General features: G+C 40.4%; 1 protein-coding gene across 1 annotated transcript in view; it reads left to right on the forward strand.

The window, feature by feature from the left end:
• The first annotated feature begins 13,549 nt into the window (after positions 1 to 13,549).
• Positions 13,550 to 16,995, forward strand: part of IMMP2L (inner mitochondrial membrane peptidase subunit 2) — a 409,354-nt gene continuing 405,908 nt past the window's right edge. Inside the window, exon 1 of the mRNA XM_021545266.3 lies at positions 13,550 to 13,578. The gene's annotated coding sequence lies outside the window, so the exon portion shown is untranslated. The remainder of the gene's footprint in view (positions 13,579 to 16,995) is intronic.

The raw sequence follows: 16,995 nt of genomic DNA on the forward strand, positions 1-16,995 counted from the left end.
ACTTGCCCTATAAACCACAGGTTTATTCCTGATTCCTGCATTGGTCTCTACAAAAAAAAAAAAAAAAAAAAAAATCAAGAGACAGGAGTCTACCTGAACTAGAGAAAAACCCCTCATTTAAACTGTATTATGAATTTATTGTTGACATAATGCTGGCAAGTTTCAAGTTATAACTTAACCTTTTATGTAGTTGTCCATACAGCATTCCTGAACAGAGGCCCACAGTGGGGCCAGGTTCCAGCCCGAGTGGGTGGGAACCACTGGAAGTCTGATGATTGCTCCAAAGCTGCTGTGCTGGACTTCAGGGCAATTCCCCAGGTACTCTGTCTTGCCCCTTTGGGAGACCAGCCTCCTCATTCTATGCCATCGGAATTGTTGGCACCTGCTGCTAGGACAGATGCCAAAATGGACTTTGTGTTCTGCTGCTCCACCAGTCAACCAGCAGCACGCAGCACAGTATGAACATGCTTTAAAACACGTCTCGTCCTGTTTGTCCCAGTCTCTTCGGGTACCAGCACCACCGCCTCAGCTGGGCCTGGAGCTTCTCACTGAGCTCCGCGGCACCCACGGGTGGCTGCAGGACAGGGCTGCCCGAAGGGCTGCCGCCGCTCCCTGCTGAGGAGCCCCACCGACTGACACGGCCTGCCGGGGCGGCCAGCAGCGGGAAGCGCCGGAGGGCTGCCGGGCCCTGGGTGTGCACGAGCACGAGGATGAGGGCAGGCACTCGGCACAAGGCAGAAAAGGTAGCCCCGCGCAGTGCGGCGGCCTGGATCCTCCGAGGCGGCGCAGCGCTGCCAGCGCGGGCCGTGCCGCTGCCCCCGGAGCGGGCTGGGCGGCTCCGGGCGCCGGCAGAACCTGCGGCGGCACGCGCGGCGACAGCGCGGGCACAGGCACGGCAGTAACACCTGGCACGGCACAGGCGTATGTATAGGCAGACAGTTTGTGGTAATTGGGAATAAGGCTGCAGCTGAACCTCATCCCTAATGGGCTACAGCTGTGCAGGACAGGTGACCAGTATTGAAGGTAAAGGGACGTGGAGTGCCGAGGTGCACTGAATAATCATAAAAGGGTACAGAGGGCACACAGGTGTAAGGCATGTAAGATGAACGGTATAAAAGGCTGGACTGAAGAACAATAACGAGTAGATGCTTGAAGCCTTCTGATGCGGTATAGTGTTGCTCGGTATGGGGATGCTTAAAGCTTTCTGATGCTGTATGGTGATACTCTGCATATCGTGGCCGTCTCGACTGCCATATATACTGTGACATACATTGCGACAGGTACAGGTATAGCACAAGCGCAGGTGCCCGCCTGGGCTGCCCCGAGTGGGCCGGAGGTTGCGACAGGCGCTCGAGCAGCTCCTGCCTCACCCGCCCTCGGTTATTTCTGAGCGCATTGCCAGGGTGCCTCTGGGCACCACACTCCCCAGCAGGCTAATTTTGCCTGCCTCCCCATCTTTCTTTTGAGGAACCAGTTTAGAAGTGTTGCCTTGTAATGTGTGTGTTTTCAGTCAGACAGGGTTTTAAGGGCAAGAAAGCATCATGTTTTGCTGTCCTTGTATAATGTGTTTAGCAGCACTAAAAGCAATTTACTTAATAATGACAGAAAATGACAGTTTTTTTTAATCCCACTGCTGAATCCTCAGCCTGGCTCCAACTCAGTCAGCAGCACTTCACAAAGGATATTGCTGCAGTTGTCTATTTTTATCTGCTGTGACTGCTCGGGTCTTCTGTAGATGTCTTGTACTCTCTGCCTGTGGAGCAACTTATTGACAAGGTCATACAGCACTCAGAAAGACTGAGCACTCTGCCTCACCTGCTTTGCCTGCATTTCACTAAGTGCCTATTAAACGATGCTTTAGGACAGCACTATGCAAGGAAAAGGGCAGGCTCCCACCTTTAAGCATATTTCCAGCTGGAAATCATGGCATAGTAGAGTCAGAAAAAAGGTGAATAAGCAACATATCAGAAACATTGACTTCACAGTGGAGGCTGCTCTTGATAAACAGGTTATTGAGTATATTGCTGTATGAGTCCTCAGCACCCAAATAAAAATATTGCAGGTAATATTCAGTTCAAAAAGATGTTGAGTTCTTCAAAAGGGATATGTTCTTGAACAAATTAGTTGTAAAGAGACTATTTTCTAATTTTTTTCTAAATATGTTCAGAACAAATAGCAGACTGGTGGTGGATAATCAAGGTATTAAGAGAATGTGTCAAAGAATACATGATGATTTTAATGACCTTATATAATTATCAAATAGAAAATAAACTTTATGTTTTCCAGTACTTATGGTCTCACATTTTCCTTTGGTTTGTCTCTTCAGACTAAAGACTGTTTTAAATATAGTGGTTTATTAATAAGAGGGGTTTTGGGTGGGCTTATGCATTATGTAATTGGGAATACCCACTAAGTTCTCTGTGTAATTGGAATTCTTCATAGAATAGGAACAAAAGTATTTGAACTTCAAGACTAAAATATATTTGCTTTAGGCAGATTACAAGCAACATAATTTTATTTAAGCTCCTTCCTGCAAGATTACTGTATCTAACAGGAGTATGAAAAAAGTGTATATGATCAGGTAAATACTTGGGATGAAAATGAGAGCTCTGTAAACCATCTGCAATCAGTTCAGAGGCAATCATCTTCAATATACTAATATTGAGATGCTTGGATGTGGTAGAGAATTGAAGCATAAAATTGCAATTACTACATAGTTGTGTTGTACTTCTGTAATGTGTTTTGAAATCAAGTGATGCTGTATATTAGAATTTTAAAAACACTTGCTAATATATAGCATACAATTAGAAAAAAAAATAAAGGAATTCACATTCTTTCTAAGCTGTCAGAAATAATGAGATCAATGTGGCATATAATAATCTACATATTTCTCATGTGTTTGGAAAAAGCCCATAAAATATAAAACCTTAAGTAAACTGATAAGTCTAAAAGCACAATTAGTGTACTAAATTCATCAAATTCAATAAATTACAAGAGAATGTTACACAACATTACTGGAAAAATCTGGTTTATGCCATTGAATGATTATCAGAGTAGCTTTGTCAAAGCAAAAGTTTGGATTCATCTGGATTCTGTTCCACAAATTTCAGAGTACTTAATTTCAGTTTGGAAGAGCCAAATAAATAGTCTTTACCTCTTCAGTCCCAAATTGAGAAATGCATTCCCATGCAATGCAATGCAACACCATCTACAAAGAAAGAGATGAAAAAGCCCAACCCAAAAATCCACATCCCCAGAGTTTCAAACCTATGTATTCTAATCCCTAAAAGACCAATATTTTAGAATTATTTCCTTTAATATATATTTTGTCCTCATACACAGAATTTTCCCTAGCAGAGCTGGTCGCTTATATTTTAGTCTCCTAAATGAAGTTGTAATGGGGCTCAGTGCATATGATTTACAGTGTTATCCAGAAAATTCAGGAATTTTATTCTGATATTTAATCTTAGTACATGCTATGATCTCTGTGTATCATATGAAAATGTGTTTCATACCTGACATAAAACAAGTGTCTCACTTGTTTTGTCTCACTTTTCAACCAAGATGTATAAAGATGCTTTATCATCATCATACTAACTGCACAAAATATTCATGGTACTTTGAAAATCTGTAGTGGTATGAATGGAAGATATGTTTTTCTAGGCTTTTTACTTTTTCTTGCAAATTGTTTTAAGCCACAAGACATGCACTATTCTTTTTTAAGAATAAATATTTTACTGTATGTTATAAGCTTGAAAGTTCACATTTAATGTTTCAGAGGTTGGTATTTTCCCTGTCTTAAAACCTAGGTTTGTGGCACCTGGAAAATCTGTAAAATTATGCATTCTTTATGCAAACTATCTCTTTAGAAGAAATAGTTCATGCTGTGGCTTAGTTACAAAACTGGGGTCAGTCATCTTGATCTGATTTTAAAGAAGTTTGACAAGCAGATTCAGTGCAGTTACTTGTATTTACATCACTGCAGTTTGGAACAGAATTTCTAACCTGGAGAAAGCAATTGAATTTACCTTATTATACATGCTATATTGAATGCAATACATTTGAAGGGATATATGTATTCTACTGGCAGCTAGTATATGTAGACATTTAAAGTTTTCAAATAAGAGATCCAAAAGTACAAGGCCTGACCTCACTCTTTTTTGATACTTAAAAGTCTGTATTAACATATATCTTTACATTTAGCATTCTCTAGGCTTTGAAACTTCTGTGGCCAAGGTGCGTTTGTGTCAGCACTATGCAAGTAGCTTAGCATTTAGCTCACATGCAGGTCTGCAGTGTTCAACTAATAGCACCCATGGCATTCTTCCTAGAAGGGAGACACCAACCAAATGTGTCCAGGAGAGGCAGTACCTCCTTTTTCACATGGTAGTCACATAGTTAAAGCACTCAGCTGGTCTGGGGTACATCCATATGCAGTTTCCAGGTAAATCTTTGACCGTTGTTGAGACTATCATAATGCTGTTAGGGTTGTAGAGACCATATCACAACCTGGGGCAAACCTGCAGCAGTAGCCCCTTCCCAAATTTTATGTTAAATTATGTACTGTATTAATGTTGTATGTAATATACTTTAAATGTGGCAAATATTAGTTGGTGACCCTGGGACACAGATTTCCAGTTAAACCCATATGAATATCAAACCAAACAGAATGAAGATGTGCATTTGTTCTTCCTTGTCACATCTTATTTTGTCTCAGTTCTTGTATGTGTGGTGTGCTGGTTGCTCTCATTGGAAAAAACTGTGCTGCACTCTGTCATCTACAGCTTCCCCAGCACATTAAAATGTTCTCCTTAACAGGCTCCCAGCACAGGGTAAAACAGCCCTCATACAGCTCTCTCCATTTAGATGACACAATCAGCAGTTTGCTGTATTGTCAAACACAGCATAATTCAATTCATGTGTTTCTGGGGGGACCAGGACACTGTGATTACATACCTGCCGCATTCTGCCTAGATAATTTCATTCTTCATTTAAAAGTTGCCTGCTGAAGCAGAGTCAGAGAGCAGCTCTCACAACTTGTTTATCTCCCTGGATGAACATTCCAGTGAATAAGTCATCACCTGTATAACCACCAGCAGTAAAGTACCACAGCACACAGCTCATTAAAAGAGCTAATGCAGGTGCCTGTCCTCGGTGCAGGATTTGGCACAGCCCTTGGGACTCTTTAACCCGAGTGCACTGAGGCACACAAGCCTGACCGATGGTGCTTCTCCAATGGCTGCTGTCCTGTAGCTTTAGTATTGGCTGAAGAAACCAAGCAGCTCTGAGTGCCCACTCTGAGGACCAGGTGCCCCTGGGTTCATCCATCAGGCCAATGCATTCCTGTGGCTGGGAAGAGACAAAGCAGAAATATAAAGGCTAGGTACTTGTAGTTAGTACTAGAGTTAGCCCTAAGTATATAAATCCAGAGTATATTACAATATTTGTTTCCCTGCAAGGGATTTATATCCTTTTCTTGATAGGTTTGATGAAGAATTCACCTGACCATAGAGTGTTGCGGTGTGGGTTGGTTTAGTCAGTTGGTTTTATCAATGTTAGTTAGCCTTATGCTCCCCCACTTGTCCCCTTACAGTTGGTTTGATAAAAGTTGTTTACCCCAAAAGTTCCTGCCACTTGGCTCCCCAGTTATATGTCAATCATCTCACCTCTCCCTGTTTTCTCCTTATTTGGTTCCATCAATCTAAGTTTGTTTATACCCTTTTGGCTGTCAGTCCTGTAACCACCCCCAGTTTCTTCCAGAAAGTTTTGCATCAATCACCCCAGTTTAGCTTGTCTATTTGTCCCCTGACCTTGTACCTACCCCTGCTACATTATCATAGGTTGTTGTATCCCTCTCTGGTTTATCCCCATTGGGCAAGACAGGTTTGCACCCCCGTCTGCCCACCCCCTATTTAGGTTTCTGTAATCATTGATTTCTTTGGCCTTTGTCACTGCACCCACTCAGAGAGCACCTTTCTTGCCCCACCTGGGGAAATAAAGGACTCTTTGGGCTGGCATACGGGTGTCCTCTCTCATCCCTTCACCTCCTCTCAGAGTGCAGAGTTGCCCAAGCTGCGCACCCACGAGCAGCGCTCAGCACCATCGGGGCAGACGATTCTGCCCTGAGGTGCCGCTCTCGCGGTGGCTGTGCGGCCCCACGCGGGCTGTGCCAGCCGGACCCCTCCACCCGCCCGGGGCCGTGGCAGGTAACTGCCACAATAGCGAAATACATTTTCACAGTTTTCTAAGATGCTAACCAGTAGACATATGCATATGATAATCTTTTGATCTTCAAGTTCCAAATTATTTTTGCTAAGACTTAAAAAGTTTCAATGTGTATGAACTTTAATGGACATCTGAGATGAGTTTTGCAAAAGAAAATGAGCCCTGTAACCTTACTTGTGAATGTACAAATATAAGCAAATTAAAAACATGACTGTTTTTAAGGGGTTTCTATCACTGAGATTCATTTTAATGAGAGACCCAAACACCTGTGCTGTAGTGCCTTCTGGCAAGAGGATATATGCATACGTGTAACTGAAGTCTCGGAAAAGCTTTAGAATAATTTCCATTGCTTTCCATAATTACTACCATTAAATTTCATATTTTTAGCTCCTGGTGAGGCTGTTTTTTGTGAGTTTCAACTTTAGTGGCTCATGCAGGAATGTCAAGATTAAGGCCTGAAAAAAAGTCTATAAAATGTTTTTAAATTATCAAGTATTCAATGAAAAGGAGACCTTTTCTCATTGCAAGAAAAAACTTACATCAGGTCTCAAGTGGCTCCAAGGTCAACTGATGGGAACTGAAATGCACTATAGTAAAAAATAGCTACATTAGATTTGACTAATTTACGTGCCCCTGAAAACTACAGCGTGTTTTACTTGTGTGACCAGCAGACAAAGAGTGATAAGTGAGCCAAAGCCATAACTCCGTCACGTCTTCTTTGCCTGTTGCTGTCCTGTACCTTAGGTGGAGCTGGCACAAAACAGTTTATCTGTCCAGGGTACAGAACTCCAGCAGAATGGACAGACCGAGATATGTTTGTGTGGACCAAAGTGATCAGACAGATCAATGGCTACACCCAGAAATTATACTGGTAAATATATATGTGTGTGTGCGTGTGTAGAGATATTGAGAGAATAGATGGCAAGAAGCAACTCGGTTCCACTCAGTTATATAATCATTGTTATCTCAGGTATCCTCATATAAACTCATTAACCTTCAGATCGAGTATTTTAGAAAAGAGGTCCCTCATGACTCAAAATTTCTATCCAAACAATATGAATATGACTCAGAGGTATGAAATTAAGCTATACAGTTGAGAATTGTCTCCTACAATGTACCACAGCTAAACTTTATGCCAACATGATGAGGTTTTGGAAATGACTCATTTTGTCTTCAACCCTTGAGGTCCAGCAGGAAACTTTAGAATACACATTGAGCACTCTGAAAGAAGAAGGAGCTGTTTAAATTACAGTATTAAGTTACCGTTTTCTTTTACATCTTAGCAACAGCAGTCAATATCTATCTTGTACATGGAGTCAATCTGGGATGTATAGATTAACCCTAGAAATTCCTGAGCTTCAGAAAGAAACCAAAGATTTCAGAAAGGAAACTGGGATCAAAATCCTTTTCCCTACAGACTTCACTAACTACATTGGTGCTTGTACACTAAATGCTGCTATTTGAAAGCAAGTTAGATGTTTTGACAATCTTGATTCCTTGGGATAAGTGTAAGTGATGCTCTGGTAACTCATATCAGGTTTAAAAGCCTTGTCCAGTCAGTGATCTGATTTAAGTGTAGTTTGCAGGAAAAGAGGATATCACAAAGAATCGGTAGGTCAAATGAGAAATTATCCACAAGGTTATACAACAGCTGAGCAGCAATGTTTGGACCATAACTCTGGATTTAAGTGTCTCACTTCTGCATCTGATGCCTTAGTCATTTATTTTCTCTAATTTCATGTGTTTGGAAGGAATTTTTCCCATGGGAATTTTCAAAAAGACTGCAGCTTGTTGTTCCTTGGAGATTCTGGATTCAGATTGTGCTGATGTAATTTAGAAAACATTTTAACTCAGTCTAGGCTATACTATTAGAAGTAAAAATTCCTTTGAGCAAACAAGATGTGCTCAGAACATGGTGACCTAACAACCTGTAATAAGGTCCTCAAAATACATACTAAATAGAGGGAAATGGAGATGCCAATTGCCCCTAGCAGTGACACCCACTACTCTCCTGTAACATTGTGTCACATATTTGTGTTAAATATAATAGTAAGGAATGTATTATACTTTCTAAAGTAACAATAGATGGGAAAAAAAATGAACAAAGTTATGTGTAGCCTTACTAAAGAAAACCTTTCAAGAACAATTTGATGGTGCCCTAGGAACTAATTACAGCTGCCCCTCCAGCCTTGGGTTTGCTTGCAGGAAAGTTCTGCTTACCCGTCTCTTGTGCAGAAAACAAAGATACCACTCCAAGCTGCTGCTGCCGGGGGAGGGAGGTGAGTGGTAAATAAGAGACATAGTCTTATTGCCATACTCTTCAACGTGCTGCACTTGGGGTATACATCCATTCGGTAATTGCACAGGAGTTTGGACACAGCAGGATTTTGTGATTACACAGTTTAATTGTTCCTGCCTAATATAAAGGGCTATTTGTTTTTGTCATTTGTCTTTCATATTCATCCACACTTTCTATTATGTTTTTGCTTGCTTCTCCCCCACTTGTCCCCTACCAATTCCTCCAGACGATTATTTGCCATTTCAATACACTCTGCCATGCACACCTCAGTTTAATTTTCTCATGCCTCTGCTCTTTCAGTTGTTTCTGTCTTGATAGCTCTCAGCCTGCTCCCCTACTTCTAATTCAGCTCCCACTCACTGAAAACCTCTCATGCTGATTTTACTTAATACACTATAATTAAGGGTAGGATTTTTCAGAGAGGTTTTCAGAGGTACATGCATAAGGGGATGGACTTTTCATGGTGCAAACTATTTATTGTGCTTGTTAGAAAGAATGTTAAAATAAAGGTGGCTATAAACACTTCAGGTAGACACCTTTGACAAAGAATAGACAATAGGGGCCTTTGTGAGACCCCAGCAATGAAACTGTCTTAAAATGTCTCTCTCCATACTGCCTTGTTGAAAGGTGGGTTGCCACACACAATTATTATTCTCTCCAGTTAAAACTGAATAGGTGGGGGAGGACTGAGTAATAAACAAGATATAGTTCCTGAATTGTCTAGGTCTTCAAAACCAGCATATTATTAAACAACAAGCTGAGAGTGGTCAGATGCACTGCTATAGTTAGAAACAAAGTGCTTCCTTAACCTGGTTATTCGTGTCAGGGACAGCAATGCTGTGTTCAAGTGGCACTTACTATGTTTTTGATTTAAACTTCCCTGGACACTAATGTTTAGTGGAATTTGAGGAATTCCAAATGGCTTCACAAACCATTTCTTACTCTGATGAAGCAAAGAAAGAATAATACAAAGGGTAAAAATGCCTTCTCATCCTGCTCTCATCAGAGTATTATGGGAAACATGTAAATAAAATAAATCAGCACCTCATTCACCCTTCATCAACTGCCTAACAACTTGCAACCAGTTAATTACACACCTTTAAAGCACCTGTACAGGAGAAATTATTCAGAAAAGAGCTTCTGTATTGAGAAAGGACAGCACAGAAATACTGACTCAATACAGACCCCATACAGGTAAATTTAAGCCTTTAAATCTGACAATACTGAAAGAATGTATTGCATGTAATAGTAAGCTAAATGTTGTCTGCTTTATGCTAAGTATTTAATAATCATTAATCTACAATGATTGCTCTACATTTGGATTTTGCTACTAACCTTTGTAGCCTCTGCACTTGAAAGTGAGAGAAGGATTTACACATTACATAGAAGAATTGAATGCTAAGTTGATTAAATATATTTAAGAGTATTAAGCAATAAGTAATGTTAGGCTGAGTTACTTTTACATTTCTAAATACTTAGGGACCCATAGCTCAGGTTCAGTAAATATATTATTGTTATGACTAGCAGTAGAGCATGGACTTTATACTGATTTTGCAAATATTCTGGACTTGTCAGGCTTTGTTGAGCTTGCTTTAGCATTCCTGCAACTGTTTTACTTTGCTTATCTGTAACAACAATCTTATAATGATAAGGAAGAACTTCTCTCATGTACTTGATTTCCACACTGGTGACCAGTGCTAGGCAGAAGGACATGAGGAAATGGAATGGAGCTGGATAAGGGGAAGTCAGATTGGACATAAGGAAAAGGTTCTTCACTGAAAGGGTGGTCAGTCACTGGAACAGGCTCCCCAGGGAAATGGTCACAGCCACAAACCTGCCAATGTTCAAGGGGCATCTAACTTAGAACTTAGCCACATGCTTTAGATTAGGTATTCCTGTAGGAACTGGGGAGCTGGACTCAAAGATTTTTATGGGTATCTTTCAAATTGAGATATTCTATGTTTCTGTGTTTTACTTTTTGGTAATTTTATATAATTGCGGGATACAATAATAACACATAGTAACATGTGGTAATATGCAGTTGGGAGAATGAAATGTTTATGCCCTTCATAATAATGCAATGCAGGGGACTACAGTGTTGGAATGACAGGAGTGGGGGGGAGGTGCAAGATGACACTGGAAACTTCAGGGTTGTAAACAAGTCAGTGTTGGTCAGCTAAAAATACACTGACCTGGGAAGTTGGGAAAAGCCAGTTGCAGGGGTATCAAAGGAAACAACTCCCATCACACTGAACCAAACCATCTAAAGACTAGTGGAAAACGCCGAAGGGTGAGCAAAACACCAGGGAGGTGAATGTTAGGAAGTTGTTATAAAATTTTAGTTGTCTATTCTAGATGTGAGGTTTTATTCCCTTGCAATAGCATGGTTTTCTTTTTTTTTTTTTTTTTTTTTTTTTGTAATTATTAAATCTGACCTGAAAAACCTTTCATGAGCCTGTCAAGAATTTATGTTGACAACAGACTCTTGACTTTGCAAATCATGCTTGTTTTCTTCTTTCCTGTGTAAAAATATGAGTGTAGTAACAGTTTCTTTAGGAATACAAGGTTATTAACTTGATTATTGTAAGTTATTGATTTATAACTGATATATTTTCTGGCCCTCAAAGATTATGCTATTTTCACTGACCCATGATAGGATTTCAGGAATAAATTTATGTTTTAATTCTTCTCTTTCTCCCTGATGGAGAGGTCACTAGAGACCTCTCTAGTGCTCTGTGGATTACCTGACCAACTGTATGCAAAATCTACTTTATTCTGACCAGACTGTTTTTCAGTGTGTATGAGGCATAACATGAATTATATGTGATAGTCAAAGGTAGCAAGAGTTAGGTTCCTAGTCATGTAATGAAATGGAGATGTGTAACAATACAATACTGAAGATGCTGCAATCATATTTTTTACAATACAATAGCAAGTTTAAGATTTATTGCCCTCTGTTGTTCCACACTATTGATTGCTGCCCTTGGGCAACAAGTTTGTCAAGCTGCAGCTGGACTATATGAAGTGTTCATCTGCAATATCCATTCAGCAATCAGATTTTTTGATCCTGTGCCCTTTTCTCACTGCACCTTTCCTATGCTCTGAGGCAGTTGGATCTGGCCCAGTATTTTCCTCCAAAACACACTCCCTCTGAGCAGTACACTCAACACCACTCAAACATTAATTTCTTTACTATATGGAGGAAGATAAAAATTCCTTAAATACCCTACAGATAGTTGTATTTGCAAATGTGAGGACTTTAACTCAAAGCAGATCTTAAATATCTCCCATAGATTTTCTGTACTCTTAAAATGCAAAATGAAATTAACCTGGAGGAAACTGAAGTAAATGTGTTTTCAGCTTAAAGCTTGCTGTTTGAGAGTCTGTTGAGAGTCTTTTAAATGGATATTGCAGGTAAAAGTTTTGTGTATTGCCAAGAATGTTTTAGTAGTACTCTCAACTGAAAAGTAAGAGGTGGGTAAAAAGGGCTTGTTTTCTCTTTATTTCAGTCATAGATGCATCAAAGCATAGAAGCAGCAAAACATTTTCAGTACCTCCTTGTTAAGAGTTGAAAGCAAAAAACCTTGTAATTTACTTTTGAGTACCAATGCAATTGAGGTGGGAATACTTATTAAAAAAAGAAAAATAAAATGGTGCAAACATTGGTAATTCATAATTTGCAGTTCATAGCTTTAGTATCAGCTTTGATAAATTTCACTTTATCCACAACTAAATAAAGAGTAAGAATGGGCATTTCCTGTTAGTTGCTTAGCACACACCTGATTTCAAAATGAAGACAACTGAAAAGCCATGATTTGATCTTGAGAGGTTTATAGCAAAAATCTTTTATCTGAAAAGAGTTTTAGCTTAAGAACTTTAGAGGGAATTATTTCATACTGTCAGCTTCAAGTGCATGGAAACATTAAGGCACATTCCTGTAAGGTGTTTCTCCTATGTTACAATTTTGCAGCAATATTTGTAAACAATTAGTGAAGGTTTCACAGTAAAATATTTACATGAAAATGGAGATAGTGGATAGCAGTGGCCAAATACTCTATTAATTTCTAAACAGTGCACTGTAACCTACCTCTAGAATCTTAAAGACAGCACACTATTCAAATATGTTACAGAATGCATTAAATAAAGATTAACCAACAATATAGTAAGACTTATTTGATTGTAAAGGTAATGCTTATTTAAAAGTGTGTCAAGGGAAAACAAAAAGTGAGAGAGGGTATCATTCACTGCAGGGATACAGGAAGAGGTGTCACCTTACATTGCTTTCCAACAATGGCCTAACTAGTAGAATTCTCTCTCACCATTTAGTTAGGAACACCCTGAGCCAGAGTTAGTTTCTAGATATGTGATAGTCTGTAATGGATTTTCCCTCCATGAATTCGCCCATTGACTCTTGAAGGTACATGAGCTATGTGGAAAAACCTCCTTTTTCAGATTATACTGGCACCTACACGTGTTAAGGCAATTAATAAAAACAACACTGAATGAAAACACAAGCCCTAGCGTATCCATCTGCACCAGCCAGGAAAAGCCGGCCACCATCCATCAAGCCAGTATAATGCAGCCAGCTCTATATACAGATGTAGATGACATAAGTCCTGATCACATCTGGTGTTTTCTAGGGGAAGTCATCGGCTGAACAAAAATCCTGCCCTTTTGTGTGGGTTACACTCTATGCAAGGTACTGAACAGCTTTGTACCGCAATATTAAAAACTCCCAATATTACACATGACTATCCAAAGAGATTTATTGTTTTCCAAATGCCAAAAAATGGCCACATGATTACACTCCTTGTGTATTTGAATATCCACCCTCACTGAAGGAAAACAGCCACTGCAATGCAGCATCCCACGGTAACTAGAGGCTGAAAAAGGATCAGGCGGGGTGCCTTATTCCGTGCAGGGCCTGTCTGGCTCTGAGCCCGGCAGCCCCGGCCGAGCCCGGCCCGCGGCGGCTCGGGGCGGCCGTTCCGGGAGCACCGCGCGTCACGTGACGCGGCCGGCCGCGGCCCGCCCCCCGCGGCACCGAGCAAAGGGTAAGCGGCGGGAGCCACGGGAGCCGGGCGGAGCCACGGGAGCCGGGCGGGCTTGGAGAGCCGGGGCGGGGAGAGGCCGGGGAGCTGGCTGGTGGATGAGGGAGCGGGGACGGGCGTGAGCAGGGGGGATCCGGGTCGGGCGGCGCGGACAGGCGCGCGCCGGGCCCGGCCCGCTCGCGCCAGCCGTCGGTGCCGCCCCCGCCCCGCCCCGGCCCCGCCCCCGCCGCGCCGCCGCCGGGGCGGGTCCCTGAGGGGCCGGCGGGAGCGCCGCTCACTGGCGGCCGCCGCTGCTGCCGCCCCGCCCCTAGTCGGTGTGCGGGCCGTGCTTTACTCGCCTTTGATTACCGAGATGGCTGTTTCCCGTGGGAAGCGGCTGCGTTGGAAAGAAGCGGCGGCGTCAATAGCGAGAAGCGCCGCTGCTCTGTGCGCCCTCCGCCTGCGAGCGGCGGTGCGGCCGTGCCCCGCTGCCGGGCGAATGGGCTCGGGAGCGACGCCCGGGTTCCGCTGCCGTTCGTCGGCATCGTGTCCGCAGCTGGGACTTTGCCGTGCGCTGCGCTTGGTCCTGGACTAAATGCTGTTCTTACTTAACGTGTTTCTCTGCTTTATAAACTTCTGTCACATCTTGTATTTGTCCTATGAGGACTACTGTTAATGGCTGTTCTCCGGTATCTTGATTTAGTGGTTTCCTGCTACCCTACAGCCTGGACATCTCAGAGAGAATTTTTTTGTTGCTTTTTTTGTTTGTTTGTTTGTTTGCTTATAATGATACAACTTCTCCTAAAGTGGCTGCTTTCCCACGTCTGGTTCTTCTCCCGCAGTCTGTTCTTATTTAGATGCTTCTCTGTGTAAAGGCTGCAATGCTTGAAGCCGAAGAGATTCAGCCAGTTCCTAGACACGTCTCTCTGGTGTTCCTACATATTTTAAGGCAGATTTTCTCGGATGTTGGCAAAAACCTTAGATAGAAAAACTGCAGCTGAACAACAAGTAGACTCTAATATTGTAAAATCTTTTAATTAGCCAAGATTCCATTACAGAAGTTTTACTTTTTTGTATTACCTCCTTGTCCTGTGGAACTGGAATTCGTTGAGCACACCAAGATACCAGAACAGGCAAAGCTGCATTACATATCTCTCTAAGTAACTTTCTTGTACCACTATGTTTTTATTTTCTTTTTTTCCCCTAAAAGTATATACCACACATATTTGTTCATTGTTCATCTAGGAAGAAAATTGAATTTTTCAACAAAATATACTGGGAAGACAGAACTTCTTGAGGATTTTCAGGTTAAATGAAATAATTTATCTAGAAAACTTCAGAATTAAACTTGATTTTTTAAATATGCAGTTTGGAACTTAATACATATGCATTTTGTAAAAAAAAGTTAACATTTTTAACTACTGTATTTGGAAGATTTTCCAGGAGTCTTTAATTTAATTTACTTTTAAAATACAAGTTCTTTTATTTAACTTGTATGTTGCTACCAAAATAAACTCTGTCCTGGAACTCGTGGTTAATAACTATACACATGGTAACTAAATCTGGTTATATCTAGATTTCTGAAAATAATAATTTAAGTATGCCAGCAATAATTTTAAGATTCAAATGGTTTCACAGTCACAGTTGTAATTTTGTGCTGAGATCTTTATAAGTTGACTGGGGTGCCACAGATTTCAGCTGTTTCTGGAAATCCATATCCTTGTTCTTGTTGCTTTGCTTATTCTTGAGACCTGAGAAACTCACATGGCAGTCGAAGTTATCACAAATCCCAGACTCAAAATCAATATGGTGGGGAATGATGGGAGTACACCAGGTCTGCTCTTAACAATTCCCACAGTGACCTCTAGAGTTCAAGGATAAAACATGAGTTGTTAAAATAAAGGCAATTATTTTTTGAAGGCATAATTTTCTGTATTAGTTTATTACTATCCCCCAGACAGTAGGTGATAAGTAGTTGGTTTGTTAGGTTTTACTGATGGGTTTCTTGGGAATATTCTATCGGGGAGTCAGTCCCAATTTCCCTATTTCTATTCTTTCTCTTGGCATAATTTTTAAATACCATAATAAATATTATTTTCAGTCATTATTCTGTCCCTGTATACTTGGTGTATACTGGCATGCTTTAAAGAGTCATAGCTGAGAATCTTGTTTCTTCTATTAATTTGTTTTTGTATTCATTTGACTTTCCATTAGTCTAGAAGAAATTTCCCTGTTCCATATGAAACTTAGTTCTTAACCCAAAAGCAAAACCTTTTAGAACAGTTTGTTTCTGATTATATTAATGTTTGAAACTGAGTGCTGTTATTTTTATTTTTAGGCTGTTCATATAATGTTATCTGAATACTTAGTTATATATTTTGGTGAAAACTGAATATTCCCCTTTTTTGTTGTCTTTGTTTTTGCCTAAGTTTGGTTCTGGATAACCACAACTAATATCACAGTTCTGTGGTGCTTGAAATAATCCAGAGAGTTGACTAGATGAATGTACAAATTCATTGAAATTCCAAGGTTACGCTATTGTTTACTGTAAATATTATTTACAAATCCAGTAAGTTTCAAAGCAACTCCTCATTTATGCAGTCTACTTGAGAGCAAAACATAGCAGCAGCTGGTAGTTATTTGCAAAGGAAACTTTAATTTAAACAATCAACTTTGGTTGCAGGCATTGAATCCTTAGGCTGAAAGCAACAGAGAACCCTGAGTTGTAGGAAGCTGAACATATGTTATGTTGCTCTCTTAAGTGAGTTCCAAAAATTGACGTAATTTAGTACTTTCCTTTATCTATGGTATATATTAATGATCTTTAGTTTCTTTGAAGGTGCAGGAACATGAATAAACCCAAATATTGTAACTTGTTTGTTAGAAGAACTGCTAATCTGCCAATTGCCTGTGTGATAGTACTTGGAAGATATTTCATTACATCTGAAGTTTGAAGTGCTGGGAAAAAGTATGATTTGTAACAATTACTTATGTTTTTAATTGTAATTCTTCTTCTTGATGCTTGTGTTTATAAAATGGAATCCTGAATAACTTGTCAGAGCTCAGGAATGGCTGGTTACTTTCCATCCTAAACTAATTGTTAATTTGATTGCTGAGAGTAACTTTGGTCTATAGCTGTGTTTTCTTCTAGTTTTGCTTATATTTGAAAAGTGAAATGTTTTGTTTGGAAATACAAGATTGTCCGTTAGGGTAAAATTTGTGTACTTGAAACACAAAATTAATTTCTAAGAATAAGAAATATGAATTTCTTTCCAGGTACAACCAACACATCAACTAAGCCTTTGTACATGACATAGATCCCAGTGATGGCATATTGTATTAAAAGAAGAATCAGTTCTGCATTAAACTGATTGTTTTCCCCCAGCAATAATTCTGTGACTGATATGTTGATGATTATTGTGGTTTGAGCTTTTCTATTTG

This window comes from Lonchura striata, chromosome 5 (genome assembly GCF_046129695.1).
Source record: "Lonchura striata isolate bLonStr1 chromosome 5, bLonStr1.mat, whole genome shotgun sequence".
NCBI lineage: Eukaryota > Metazoa > Chordata > Aves > Passeriformes > Estrildidae > Lonchura > Lonchura striata.